Source organism: Nuphar pumila, chromosome 14 (genome assembly GCF_984573655.1).
Source record: "Nuphar pumila chromosome 14, dmNupPumi1.hap1.1, whole genome shotgun sequence".
Lineage (NCBI taxonomy): Eukaryota > Viridiplantae > Streptophyta > Magnoliopsida > Nymphaeales > Nymphaeaceae > Nuphar > Nuphar pumila.
Genome location: NC_143262.1, coordinates 24,427,665 through 24,442,578, shown reverse-complemented (window position 1 = coordinate 24,442,578; position 14,914 = coordinate 24,427,665). Strand labels below are relative to the sequence as shown.

At 40.0% G+C, this 14,914-nt stretch overlaps 1 protein-coding gene across 2 annotated transcripts in view; it reads right to left on the bottom strand.

Moving 5' to 3' along the window:
* The window catches only part of LOC149816645 (uncharacterized), a 72,759-nt gene that overhangs the window by 45,870 nt on the left and 11,975 nt on the right, over positions 1 to 14,914 (bottom strand). The gene's annotated exons all lie outside the window — the stretch shown is intronic.

Below are 14,914 nucleotides of genomic sequence, written 5' to 3'. Positions count from 1 at the left end.
GCATAGAGGACGAGATCGGTTCTTGTAATTCTTGCAGTAGATGTCTCACCCATGTAACATCGGTTGTTCCTGCTGCCATTGCACGATATTCTGCTTCAGTACTAGATCGCGCCACTGCCTTTTGCTTCTTGCTACTCCATGTTACAATATTATTGCCGATAAGAATGCAATACCCCGAAACTGATCTGCGCTCGTCAGGATCACCCGCCCAGTCCGCGTTTGTGTAGGTGAATAGTCGATGCCCTGACATATAAGTTGTGTCCTTGGTGTACATCAAGCCATCTCCAATTGTACCCTTTAAATACCGAAGGATCATTTTTACTCCTTCCATATGTACATCTGTAGGAGCATGCATAAACTGTGAAGCCTGATTGACAGAGTATGCTATGTCAGGCCTAGTGAATGTTAAGTATTGTAACATCCTTACAACTCGACAATACAAAGTAGGATCATGATAAGTAGTGCCTTCTTTAGCACTTAGCTTATGATTTAGAAGGCAAGGTGTGCTAATTGGTTTACAATTCTCCATCCCTGTAGCAAGTAAAATATCAATGGTGTACTTATGTTGGCTCAACGTAATAGTCTCATGTCGACTATCAACTTCCACACCCAAAAAATATCGCAAGGGACCCAAGTCTTTCATCTTGAATTTAGCCATCAGCATAGACTTAACTCAAGATATGTGAACCTCATCACTCCCGGTAATAATGATGTCATCAACATATATAAGCACCCAAACAATAGCTGAATCACTTTTGAATATGAACAATGAATGATCTAGAACACTTTTAGTGAACCCATGATGCTGGATCTCCGTGGAAAAACTCTCAAACCAAGATCGAGAAGCTTGTTTCAAGCTATAAAGAGAGCGTCGAAGTTTACATACCCAATTGGATGAATCATGCATACTATAACCAGGTGGCTGCTCCATGTAAACTTCTTCCTTTAGTTCACCATGCAAAAAGGCATTTTTAACATCAAGTTGACTAAGTGACCATCCATATTGTAATGCCAATGCAATGATAATCCTGACGGTGCCCAATTTTACTACTGGGTTGAACGTTTCATCGTAGTCCTACCCATACTGTTGTGTGAAACCTCGTGCGACCAGACGAGCTTTATAGCGCTCAACACTGCCATCCGGTTTGTGCTTGATCTTGTACACCCATTTGGACCCTACAACATTCTTGTTATCTGGCCTTGGTACAATTTCTCATGTATTGCATTCATGCAATGCTTCTATTTCCTCATTCATCGCCTCTATCCAGGCACGGGAATGTACAGCATCATGAAAGGAGGAAGGTTCTGTTTCTTTGGACACTCTGGTTAAAAATGTTTGAAAATCCAAAGAGAAATTGTTATAACTTACCCAACGATCTATAGGATGTCTAATCCGAGTGGAACGTCGTAGAGGAGTCTCATCATTCACTGGATGAGCTCTACGAGAATAAACAAGACCAGAAAAAACGTGAGGATGTTGTTGTAGGAGGAATGTCTTCCATATGTGGTTCCACATCGAAAGTATAGGGCTCATTGTCTGTCAATAAAGATGAATCCTCATAAGGCAACGAGTCATATAAAAGTGAGTCACTGAGCCAAGGATCATAACGGTCATGTGTATTTGTGGAAGACGAACCCAGAGTGTCAAAATTCTCATCATCAAAAACAGCATTTCTAGATACCCGAATTTTGCCTGTATGAGGATCATAACACTTGTATCCCTTATATTCATCTGCATACCCAAGAAACTTGCATTGTACAGCTCTGTCTTGAAACTTATTTCTCAATGAATGATCAATGTGAACATAACATACACAACCAAAAGGATGTAGTTCTTCATATAATAGATGACAATTATAAAGAACAAAGTATGGAGAATTATCTTCAAGGATGGTCATGGGCAACCTGTTGATAACGTAAACAGCTGTATGGAAAGCCTCGGTCCAAAGAGAGAAGGGAATACCCACAGTGTGCATCATGCTCAAGGTTGTCTCAACAATATGCCTGTGTTTTCTCTCAGCTACTCTATTTTATTGAGGGGTATGAGGGCAAGAAATGTTACGTGTAATGCCATGCTCCTTCAAATATTCACTAAAATCATGGGATATGCATTCTCCCCCCCCCATCACACTGAAAATATACAACATTGGTATTGAATTGGTTTTGGACTAGTGCATGAAACTGTTTGAACAACTTGAAAACTTCATGTTTGTTTTTCATGAAGTAAATCCAACTAAATCGAGTGTAAGAATCAAGAAAGAGTACACAGTATCGAGATCCAGAAAGAGAGGCAATGGGCGCAGGACCCCAAACATCTGAGCATATAATCTCAAAAGGCTTTGTTGCTCTTTTATTGATACTATGAAAAGGAAGTACATGACTTTTGCATAAATGACAACTTGGACATTTTGACTCTAAACTGACTGCGAGTATTAGACCTTTAGCAGACAACTTGTCAAGAAAAACTTGACTACAATGACCCAAACGAAGATGCCATAAGTCTGGCTTATTAAGTTTCGAGACTCTAGATGAAGAACTATGATCTGTGGATCGACTCAAAAATGTTGGAAAGGAAGGAGCTGAAGAAGCCACGGCTACGGAAGACGACGTCTTCAAAGGCACATGAGATTCTTCAAAGACGTACATGTTCCTGCGTCGTTCACCTTTAGCGAGCGTCTTCTTGGTGTGAAGATCCTTAAGATAAACAGAAGGAGTAAATTCAACGGAAGAATTTGTTTCATCAACTAATTTAGACACAGATAGAATATTCTTTTGAATAGCAGGTGTGAGTAAGACATTTGACAAGAGTAATTGAGATTCAGGCAAAGAAAGGGAGACATTTCCAGTGTGAGAGATGGGGTGGTGAGATTCATCTCTTATGACTATAGTGCCATTTCTAGTGTAAGGAGTCAAGTGAGAAAATTTACCTGCATCAGAAGTAACATGTGTTGCTGCCCCTGAATCAATATATCATACACCATCATCATTTTGACGCAAGTTCATCTGATTGAAAGTAGTCATAAGGATATTTTGTACGTCCTGTGGAAGAACCTGTCCCTGAGGAGTGCGTGCAAACGTCTGAGTTGCCCTCTTCCCTGGCCTCCCTGTTTTGTTCTGGTTCTGAGGATTGTACCAGCAATTTTCTTTAACATGTCCCCGCTTGTTGCATAGAAAACAAGTAGGAACACGTCCCCCTCGTGGTACACTGCCTGAGCCAAGGCCTCCTCCAGCTAGTGTAGGTAGTAATCCTCCTTTGTTTATAGTTGTTTCATTTGGACGAGGAGGAGTAAAGAAGGCTCCTGTTTGAATAGGCGTATGTGCCATCATCACAGGATGAGTATCATCTGACGCGTGTTCCTGATTTAAACTGACCTCATATTGCAAAAGCTTAGATTGAAGATCATCAAAACATGGAAGAACTGAGACAACCTGAAGTGTTGTGCAAAACATGCGATATTCAGGTCCAAGGCTACCTAATACCTTTTGTACCATGTCCTTATCTGATACAGGACTTCCAATGGTAGCTAACTGATCTGTAATAACCCTGACATCCCCCATGAACTCTGTAATAGATTTGTTTCCTTTTCGCATGGATTGGAATTGCCACTTGAGTTGCAAAGCCCGAGATTCAGAAACCTGAGAAAAGGAATGAGCTAGTCCATTCCACAACTCGGCAGCAGATTGATCATCAGAAATAGTTTGTAAAACACGATCAGAAAGTGTGGAAGTTATGTAAGCAACTAATGTCTGATCCCGTTGTACCCATATGTCATAAGCAGGATTAGTGGTTCGAAGTTGACTCACCTTCCCATCTTCACCTGTTATTTCTTGCATGATATGTGTAGGTGGGGCGGGTGATCGCCCATCTAGATGCCCATAAAGACCATGACTGTGAATAAAAGGCACAATCTGACGTTTCCAAAGTAAGTAGTTATCATGAGATAACTTGTGGGTCAAGAGGTGAGTAAGAAAACTAGGGTTCAACTTGGAATCCATGGATTATATGAAGAATGAGAAGCCAAAATTGTTCTAAGAGTGTATTGAAGAGGAGACAGCAATGTTGTGTGCTGAAAATAATATCAGCACACACGTTATTCAGAGAAAGAGGAAAACAGCAATGCTGCTGTGTGCTGAAAATGCTACCAGCACACACGTTACACAGAGAAAAAGGAACAGCAATGCTGCTGTGTGCTGAAAATGATATCAGCACACACGTTACACAGAGAAAAGGAAGCAGCAATGTTGTTGTGTGCTGAAAAAGATATCAGCACACACGTTACACAGAGAATAGTAATGTGCGAACCAGAAAAAGGGAAAGAATCAAAAATATTTTGGGGAGAAAAACAAAAACTCGGCAGACTGAAACAGGATGTTAAGACGTGCGTACCAGAAATATTGAGAATGAGAATAACCAAAAAGAAAAACTGGAATGACGTGAAAGAGGGTTAAGAAAAAGGAGGAAAGAAGCAAAAACTGATTAAGAAAGAAGGGACAGAAATAAACCTACGTCCTTTAGCACCACGTGTTGGTCTTTAGAGGCCTTCTAGATGATTGATTTCCGCGCCTGTGCTCTGATACCATGTCAGAAATATCCACCTGCAAGGGTTAGAGATGAGGTAAAGAGAGAAGAGAGGGGTCGGCGGCAATAGGGTTTCCCTCTTTTACTTATTATTTATAAGTGTTGTACATAGTATGACATTACACAAGAACTAAAACCAAATTACAATCAAGCCACTGCCCACGCATCCCAAGATGGATCCTTGGAATGTGGTGCGGGTCGGATCCATGATCCAAAACTAACAGAGGGCTCTAGCCTAGTTGAGTTAGGCAAGTGCATGGGTCAACTAGGCAAGGGATTTTCTCTCACACAAGAAATTAGGAAATTATGGTTTCAGGTGGAGTTTTTGGCGTGAAAATCCCGTTGGCTTTAGAAACACTAGAGGGGTATTTTCTCCCACTATTACTCTATATAGAATGGGTGGTGAAAATTTGGAATAGGCTTGATAGTTGTTACAACATGCTGAATGATAATTGATAGCATATCTAAATTGGTATTAGTATGACTTTGCATGCTAAGTATATGTTAAAAGCAATATTCATAAATATGGGTGGTCATACGTAATTTAGCAAAATTATGTATGCCTACTTGTAAATTTCCATTTTACTAATCCCTATTTAAATAGGTGATTAGGGTTAATGAAAATCATGATCTCTCCCCTTCTCTATCTCTCTCTCTCCTCTCTCCTCTCTCCTCTCTCTCTCTCTCTCCTCTCTCTAAAATAGATCAAAGGATGATAGTCGCAACATGGTATCAAAGCGGGTCTCCCTTCTGGGATGACCTTGTTGTTGTTGATCGTGGTGATGAGGTTGTTGTTGATCGTGAAGTGTGAAGAAGGATTGGATGTTGTGGATCGTGATATGCTTGTGGATCTTAAAAAAAAGATCAGATCGTGTCTGATCATCGTGACACATAAGGAGAAGCAAGCAGATCTGAAGACAGTGATTGGATCTAAAAATAAATAGATCATGGTTCAGATCTGATTGGTGTCGTCTTGGGTTAAAAATTTTAATGGAGGCTATTAAACTATGTTGCAGTCGGCGAAACTATGTTGCAAACAGATCGTTGTTGAATGTTTGCGATCAGATCATTACCGTGGAGATTAAATGATCCGGAAGCAAATTATGCAGGAGACTCTTGTTGCGCAGAAATAGCTGGGTTGTTAAAAAAAAATGTGTTTAGTTGTTGCCTTGGTGAGCAAATAAATTTTTTTTATGGCTGAGTCACGCGCTCAAGATAATGACCAAAAAGCAGAGGTCATTGGTGAATATAAGGCCTTTGTGAATCCATTTTCGTATGGATCTTTAGTTAAGCTAGATGATACTAATTATGCAAGGTGGTCTCGCATCTTCATGATGTCGGTTTCTGGTCATCGAAAAAAGCACATCCTGTTGGAATTGGAACCCACTGAAAGAACCAAAAAATATGTTACCTGGGACGAAGACAATGACATCGTGATGTCATGGATAATGAACAGTGTATAGCCTCATATAGTTGATGAACTGATTTATTATACCTCAGCTAAACAAATGTAGGACAATCTCCATGATACATATTCTCATGAAACAAATGTGAGTCGTATTCTACAAGTTGAGCAGGAGATTTACCAGTTGCAGCAAGGAGAACAGACTTTGGCCCAATACTATGTCTCTGTTAAATCTGCTTTTGAGAGGCTAAATGCACACAGACTCTTATGTTGCACCAAACAGAAGACCCATCAGGAGCAAATTATGGTTGTCTGATTCCTTACAGGGTTATCATCTGAATTTTCAGTTGTCAAAGTTCAAATGCTAACTAGTTCTGATGTTCCTACTCTTGTAGAAGCCTACAATAGTCCGAGTAGGCTTGTCATCACTCTTCCTCAAACCCAATCTGAATCACAGGCATCAACCCTAGCAATCACCTCAGATCGTGGAATAGGTACTTTCTTGAATTTTCAAGGAAGAGGTCGTGGTTGAAATGAAATGAGGATCTTCCAAACATGAACTTAGATCTGCACCAGAAGGTGTCTAAAAAGGCACTAAAGCATAACCCTTAAAAAAGGGTATAATGGAAAACAAAAGAAATAAAATATTCTTTTATTGATATGAAAAACATCAAATGCTTAAGAAGCATTGGAACTATTTTACAAGAGGGGTTGCACCCCTATATATACAAGTTTGAAAAAGGGAAGAAGAGGAGAGCTCTTAAGGAGCTCTCCTTGTAGCCGTTGGAAGGGTACAACGGTTAGAAATGTAACCGTTGGACCATTCCAATGGTTACCTTTCTAGTTAAGTTCCAAGTGGAACTCAACTAGATAAGGTTAGTCTAGTTCTATTAGAACTAGACACTAAAAAATATAGAAAAAATACATAAAAATAAAATAAAAATACAGAAAAATATATACATAATAATAATATAAATATTATTATTATATATTTTTTACATTTTAACACTCCCCCTCAAACTTATGGTACAATGAGCGAAAGTTTGTCTAAGACGAAGTGAAAACGAGAAGCAGCGAGAGGCTTTGTAAATAAATCTGCTAGCTGATATTCTGAAGTAACATATGGCAGACCAATTGTCCTATGTAGATATTCCTCTCTGACGTAGTGACAATCCATTTCAATGTGTTTGGTGCGTTCGTAGAATGTTCTCTTACTTGCAATGTAGATCGCACTTTTGTTGTCACAACATATTTGTGAAGCTTTTGTTGCTTCAGCTCCCATGTCAGCGAGCAGACGCCGGAACCAAACTACTTTCATGGTCGTGGTTGTCATAGCTCTGTATTCAGCTTTGGTGGATGATAGAGAGACCTTCTGCTGCTTTTTGCACCTCCACGAGATTAATGATTCACCTAAGAAGACACAAAAACCAGTGGTTGAGTGTCTGTTATTGGGATCACATCCCCCAATCAGCATCAGTATATGCAATTAAATCAAGAGAGGAAGAGGAAGACAAGAAAAGTCCCCGTGAAAGAGAGAACTAGATATATCTGATAATACGCATGACTGCTCCCATATGAACAGAGGTGCGAGCGTGTTGAAACTGGCTTGCCGTGTGAACAACATGTGCTATATCTGGTCTGGTAATGGATAGATAGAAAAGTGCCACGACAAGCTGTCTGTAAAGGGAAGAATCTGCAGGAAGTTCTCCATCATCAATCTTCGTTTTAACATTTACAACTTCTGGAGTGTCTACTCTCTTGTCATCAGTAATACCAGACCTGGAAACAATGTCAAAAGCGAATTTAGTTTGAGACAATAAATATCCTCTAGGAGAATAGGCAACTTCAATGCCTAGAAAATATCTCAATAAGCCTAAATCAATCATTTCAAAATGAGATTTAAGAAGTGTTTTGATCGTTTCAACTCCCTGTTTATCGCTTCCGGTGATGATCATATCATCTACATAGAGAAGAAGCACAATAATTCCTGCATCAGAATTCTTAATAAACAAAGCAGTGTCAGTTAAACAAAATTGAAAACCAATATCAATCATAACCCGACTAAACCTATCATACCAAGCTTTTGGTGCTTGTTTAAGTCCACAAAGGGCTTTATCCAAGCAAAGAACTTTACCCTTAGGAATACTGAGACCTGAAGGGGGTTCCAAGTATACTTCTTCAACTAGCTTTCCATTTAGAAATGCATTTTTGACATTTATTTGGAAGATGGACCATTTCTTGATGAAGGCTAAGGCAATTAAGGTTCTGACTGTTGTCATATGAGCCACAGGGGCAAAGGTTTCTTCATAAACAATGTCATATTCTTGGGCATACCCTTTGACTACTAATCGGGCATTATATCTTTCAAGGGTGCCATCACTCTTGGTTTTAATTTTATAAACCCATCGACATACTATAGTTTTCTTGCCTGAAGGAAGATCTTGAACAGTCCATGTAGAAGCTTTTTGGAGTGCATCTAATTCAGCTTTCATGACTTCTATCCATTTGACATCATTTTTTGCTCGAGAATACGTAGATGGTTCTTCGTATGAGTGAATTAATGCAATGACAACCCTATACGTAGGTGAGAAGGACTCGTATGACAAACTTTCCTGGAGGCCTCGAGACTCGGGATGACCGTCTAGTTGGAATGTCAGAATATCTTTCAAGTGCACATGAAAGATTAGGCTCTCATCGCCTGGAATACTGTATACTAGTATCTCTATGAACTTCTTCATTGTCAACATTATGATCAAGATCAATAATTCCTTCATCATTATCAAAGTTATAGTCAAGATCATATTCATCAGATTTTGATGTCAGATCTAACAAAAAAGAGTACTCAGTTATTTCTTTTGGTTTTTCAAAATCAAAGAAGCTCTCATTTTCGAGAAAGGAAACATTTCTAGACACATATAATCTATTATTTTTTAGGTCAAAACACCTATAACTTTTTTTATTTTCAGCATATCCTAAAAAGGTACAAGGAATCGCACGAGGACAAAGTTTATTATTTTTGTCGGTAAAAATGAAACACTTGCATCCAAATATTCTCAGTCTAGAGTAATCTGAAGAAACATTCATAAGTTTTTTAATGGGAATTATATTTTGCAAAGAAGAGGATGGCATCCTATTAAACAGATAGGTGGCAGTTAAGGCAGCTTCTGCCCAAAAATCTTTTGAGACTTGATTTGCTATTAATAAAGTCCTAGTGGTTTCCATAATATGGCGATGTTTGTGTTCTGCCAAACTATTTTGTTGAGGTGTGTATGGACAAGACCTTTGATGTGTGATGTCATGCAACAACAACAACTACGCCTTCATCCCCAAAAAAAATGGGGTCGGCGATATAAACCAAAAAAGAAAATCATTTCGGGTCTTCCACATGAATCCTTCTCCTCCAATCATTTATATCCAATGACATGTCCTCGGTGAGGTTCAAAGCATTCATATACTTTCTTATCATCTCCATCCAAGTCTTCTTAGGCCTACCCCGACCTCTTTTAACTAATATATTATCCCATTTCTCCATCCTTCTAACTGGAGCATCATTAGGCCTTCGCCGAATATGTCCAAACCACCGTAAACAATTCTCTCTCATCTTATTTTCAATGGATGCAATGCCTACCTTCTTACGTATCTCCCCGTTTCGAATCTTATCTTTTATTGTATTTCCACACATCCATCTAAGCATATGCATCTCAGCTACACTCATTTTTTGAATATGATGTCTCTTGGCAGCCCAATATTCTGTACCATATAGTAAAGCGGGCCTAATTGTTGTCTTATAAAACTTTCTCTTCAACCGCAATGGCATTCTACGATCGCACAACACTCCAGTTGCACTTTTTCATTTCATCCACCCAACCTTTATCCTATGATTTACATCTCCATCAATTTCTCCATTCTTCTTAATGATAAATCCCAAATATTTGAAACAATCATTCACCGGTATTTCCTGTAGAAGGTATGGTGAGATGCGCAGAAACCGAGGTAGAGAAAGAGAGAGAGGAAGAGACGGTTGCACAATAAGAGAAATTGTTAATCCATATTAGGGTTGCTCTCTATGTTAAATAGAGAGAGGCCAAAAGAATAAATTACATCTAAGTCCCTTATTAAATAAAAATTTCAAATAACCTTCAAACTAAGAAGATTTAAACTTAAACCACCTATTCTCAACAAACTTAAAACTTAAAACCTCTTAATCTCAACACTCCCCCTCAAGCTGGAGCATAGATATCAATCATGCTCAGCTTGTCACAACATTTTGAGAAATTGGGTCTCGCCAAGGCTTTGGTAAAAACATCAGCTACTTGATCTTCGGAAGATACATGATCGGTGCAGATATACCCAGCCTGAACCAAGTCGCGAACATAGTGACAGTCAACTTCAATATGTTTAGTCCTTTCATGAAACACTGGGTTGTTGGCAATATATGTAGCAGCCCTATTGTCACACATCATCAACATAGGTAGGGATACTTTCTCCTGAAGCTCGGTCAAGACTGATTTCACCCACATAATCTCAGTTGCAGTCCGGGCCATTGCTCGGTATTCAGATTCAGCACTCGACCTGGCTACAACGGTTTGTTTCTTACTCCTCCAGGTAACAAGATTTCCTCCTACAAACACACAAAATCCAGATGTTGACTTCCTATCTTCAACAGATCCTGCGTAATCTGCGTCAGTGTAAGCAACAACGTCCAAAAATGGATTTCGTTTAAACAACAGACCTTTACCAGGAGATGACTTTAAGTACCGAAGAACCATCATAATTGCATCCCAGTGAACTTTTGTAGGTTTGTCCATGAACTGACTAATTTTACTCACGGCTAATGAAATGCCAAGTCTAGTAACAGCCACATATAGCAACTTACCCACCAAAGATCTAAAGTTGGCACTATCCACATAGTCAGACTTCTCATCGAACATGTGAGTTTGGGATCCATTAGAATATTAGTTGGCTTAGCTCCTAGCATTACAGTCTCTTTTAATAAGTCCAACACATACTTTCTTTGAGACAACACTAAGCCCTCTTTGTTTCTTGCAACCTCGATACCCAGAAAATATCGAAGGTGACCAAGATCTTTAGTAACAAAGTGTTTCTGAAGATGATCTTTTGTTGCAGAAATATCTTGGGCACTGCTGCCTGTTAATATGATATCATCGACATATACCACCATAACAATAATTTCAGCACTGGTTTTCTTGATAAACAAGGAGTGATCTGAAGCTGACCTGACAAATCCAAAACTCGACATTACCTCAAATAATTTGTGAAACCATGCCCGCGGACTCTGCTTCAGGCCATAAATAGCCTTCTTCAACTTGCACACCTTCTAACACTCCCCCTGAACCTCGAAGCCTGGGGGTTGTTGCATGTAGACAGTTTCATGCAAATCCCCATACAAAAAGGCATTCTTGACATCCAACTGAAACAGGGGCCATCCATGGTGCACAGCAACAGAAAGAACGAGACGAATAGTGCCAAGACGAGCAATTGAGGAGAAAGTTTCAAAAAAGTCAACACCATAAGTCTGAGTGTAGCCTTTTGCAACCAACCGGGCTTTGTACCGTTCAATCGACCCATCCGAGTTATATTTAATGCTATATACCCATTTGCAGCCTACAATATCTGCATCTGTGGGAGGATCAACCAAGTCCCAAGTGTCTCAAGACCATAGGGCATCCATCTCATCACGCATAGCCTACATCCAGTTGGAGTCGACTAGAGCTTGACTATGATGAAGCGGAACAGAGGAGGCAGACAGAGCAGAAATAAAATTCTTCATAGATGCCCCAAGATTAACATCTGAAACAAATTGCGAGATGGGATAAAGAGTGCATTGTCTCTTTCCCTTGCGCAGAGCAATGAGAAGATCATCATCAGAAGTAGGGACAACAGTATGCTCAGAAATACTTACCTGAGGAGAAGGAGATAATGGCGGCATGGAGGTAGGAGGTACCCTGTGAGTGTATACTATGGGAGGGTTTCGGAAGCGAGACACACCAGACGATGGATCCAAGGACTGAGGAGGAAGCGACTCTAACGGAAAGGGAAGAATCGGCAGAGGAAGGATATCACCAAGGCTCTCCTGTAATCTTGGAGTAGTACTTGAAAAATAAGGAATAGACTCAAAGAAGGTAACGTCCGCACTGACAAACTCTTTATGAGATATAGGGTCGTAGCAGCGATATCCTTTTTGGTTCTTAGGATACCCAAGGAAAACACATTTAATAGACTGTGCAGCAAGTTTATCTCGATCAGGACCCAGCTTATGCACAAAACACACACATCCAAAAACTTTAGGGGGGATAGGGAAGAGCGGAGCCTCTGGATGGAGAATTTGAATAGGGATTTGGTCTTCTACAGAGCTTGACGGCATGCGATTTATAAGAAAACCGGCTGTCAAAACCGCATCGCCACAGTATGAAGCAGGCATATTGGATTGAATCATAAGGCACCGAGCAACATTGAGGATTTGTCTATGTTTCCTCTCAGCCACCCCATTTTGTTGGGAGGTATGGGGACATGTAAATTGAGGTTGAATCTCATTGGCAGAATAGAATTGAAGTAAGTCTTTGGATTTGAACTCAAGAGCATTATCAGTGCGAACAGTTTTAACACATACATCAAATTGAGTTTTTATCTCCGCAATAAAAGATTTAAGAATGACAGGACCTTGAGACCGATCTTTTAACAGGAACACCCACGATAACCTTGAGAAGTCATCAACAATAACTAGATAATAACGACACTGAGACCTATTAGGAATCCTACTCGGACCCCACACATCGACATGAAGAAGATCAAACAATCCTTGACTTGACGGACTCTAACCGGAGGGAAAAGAGCTTCGACAATGTTTTCCCAATTGACATGTTTCACACTGAAAAGAAACTAAAGGAGGTATATGAGGAATGACACGACGAAGTTTTTCCACTGGAAGGTGACCCAAACGATGATGCCACAATAGAGGACTTGAGGATGATGTAACAGCAGAATAGGCTGAAACCTCTGGTTGGTGTAAGTAATACAGACCACCTTCCTCATAGCCGCCACCAATCCTTCTCCCCGTCAGCAAGTCCTGAAAGGTGCACCCCATAGGATCAAAAATCACTCTACAATTCAACTCTTTTGTCATTCGACTGACAGATAATAAATTTTGTGGAAACGAAGGAGCATGAAGAACATGTGACAATTGAAGAGTAGGGGAAATAGACATGTTTCCCTGCCCTACAATTGGGGAAGAGATGCCATCAGCAAGAAATACCCCTTTTTGACCAATCACAGGTTTTAAACTCAAAAAGTTACTCGAACTTCCGCACAAGTGTCTGGAGGCTCCAGAATCAAGATCCACTTACCACCTTGACCAGATAGGCCATCACCTGCCGAGCACACAGCCTCCGCAACAGAAGACTTCGACGTGGATGAGCATAAACCAAGGAGCTCGTCATATTCAGCCCTGCTAAGAGTTACATAATCATTGGAGGAATCTGCATCTGATTTAACCACTTGAGCCATAATATACAATACTGGGCTTGATTCACAAAATGCAGGAGCAACCACACGCGCACACCCACAATCAACTACGAACCCGACTATATCAAGTTTTTTAATTCACCAATGAAATCTGAGAAACACGATCGTCGACTGTTCAGATCCAAACTTCAAATATAATTTTAAAGAAACTTGACCAAAACCTTCCACCTCAACAAAGGATGGCTATAGGTTGCATATCAAGATCACACATCCAACACGATAAAGATGTGTCTGATTCATGCCCGAAACAGTAGAATTATTCAACCTCCACTCTACCACTATTGACACACTTTGAGGACAGATTCAGCTCAGTTGATTTAGTAGGAGTTGCCTAGCTTTAAGACTATCACACGTCAGGCAAGTCCACTCCTACACAGTTTTCCATACCAGAGATAAAATATGGACAACCTTCAAGCGACACAGGGAATAGCGTGTGTTACCATCACGCATCAGCCACTACGACAACCAGTAGCAGTACTCAACACAGATTCCCACGACACAAGAAAAGGTTCCCACAAACAAAATGTTTTTCCACACAGCAGGGAATCACGCCTGCTGCTTCCACAAAAAAATATTATATTAACATGCTGCCTTCACAGCACACACGTTCCGGCCAAAAAGATCACGACACAGCAGGGAATCACGACTGCTGATATTCATATTCAAATAGAATCTGAGATGATCTCAGCACCCAGATTCACAACCAGCAATAACATGAGCACGCAGAAACATAGAACTCACGCCAACTGAAACAAAATCAGTTTCACGACTTTTGCACAGCACTCGTACTTATCAACATGGATATAGATATTCACGACAGCTGCTCCCAACCACATAAATCACGACAGCCAAAACAAAATCAGTTTCACGACTTTTGCACAGCACTCGTACTTATCAACATGGATATAGATATTCATCGTAACCATTAGATCTGATTACAGATCTGAGTCATGACATTTGTCAGATCTCAGATCTGTTATCAGATTTGTATCACTTATTTCGAAACAAAGATCGATCACACCTTTTCCGTAATTACTAGAACTTGGGGCAGAACACGAGATCACGCTCCCAAGGTCGACTGCTCTGATACCATGTAGAAGGTAAGGTGAGATGTGCAGAAACCGAGGTAGAGAGAGAGAGACAGAAGAAGAGACGACTGCACAGTAAGAGAACTTGTTAATCCATATTAGGGTTGCTCTCTATGTTAAATAGAGAGAGGCCAAAAGAATAAATTATATCTAAGTCCCTTATTAAATAAAAATTTCAAATAACCTTCAAACTAAGAAGATTTAAACATAAACCACCTATTCTCAACAAACTTAAAACTTAAAACCTCTTAATCTCAACATTTCCTACTCATCAAGCTTCACTACACTCCCATCACTAGT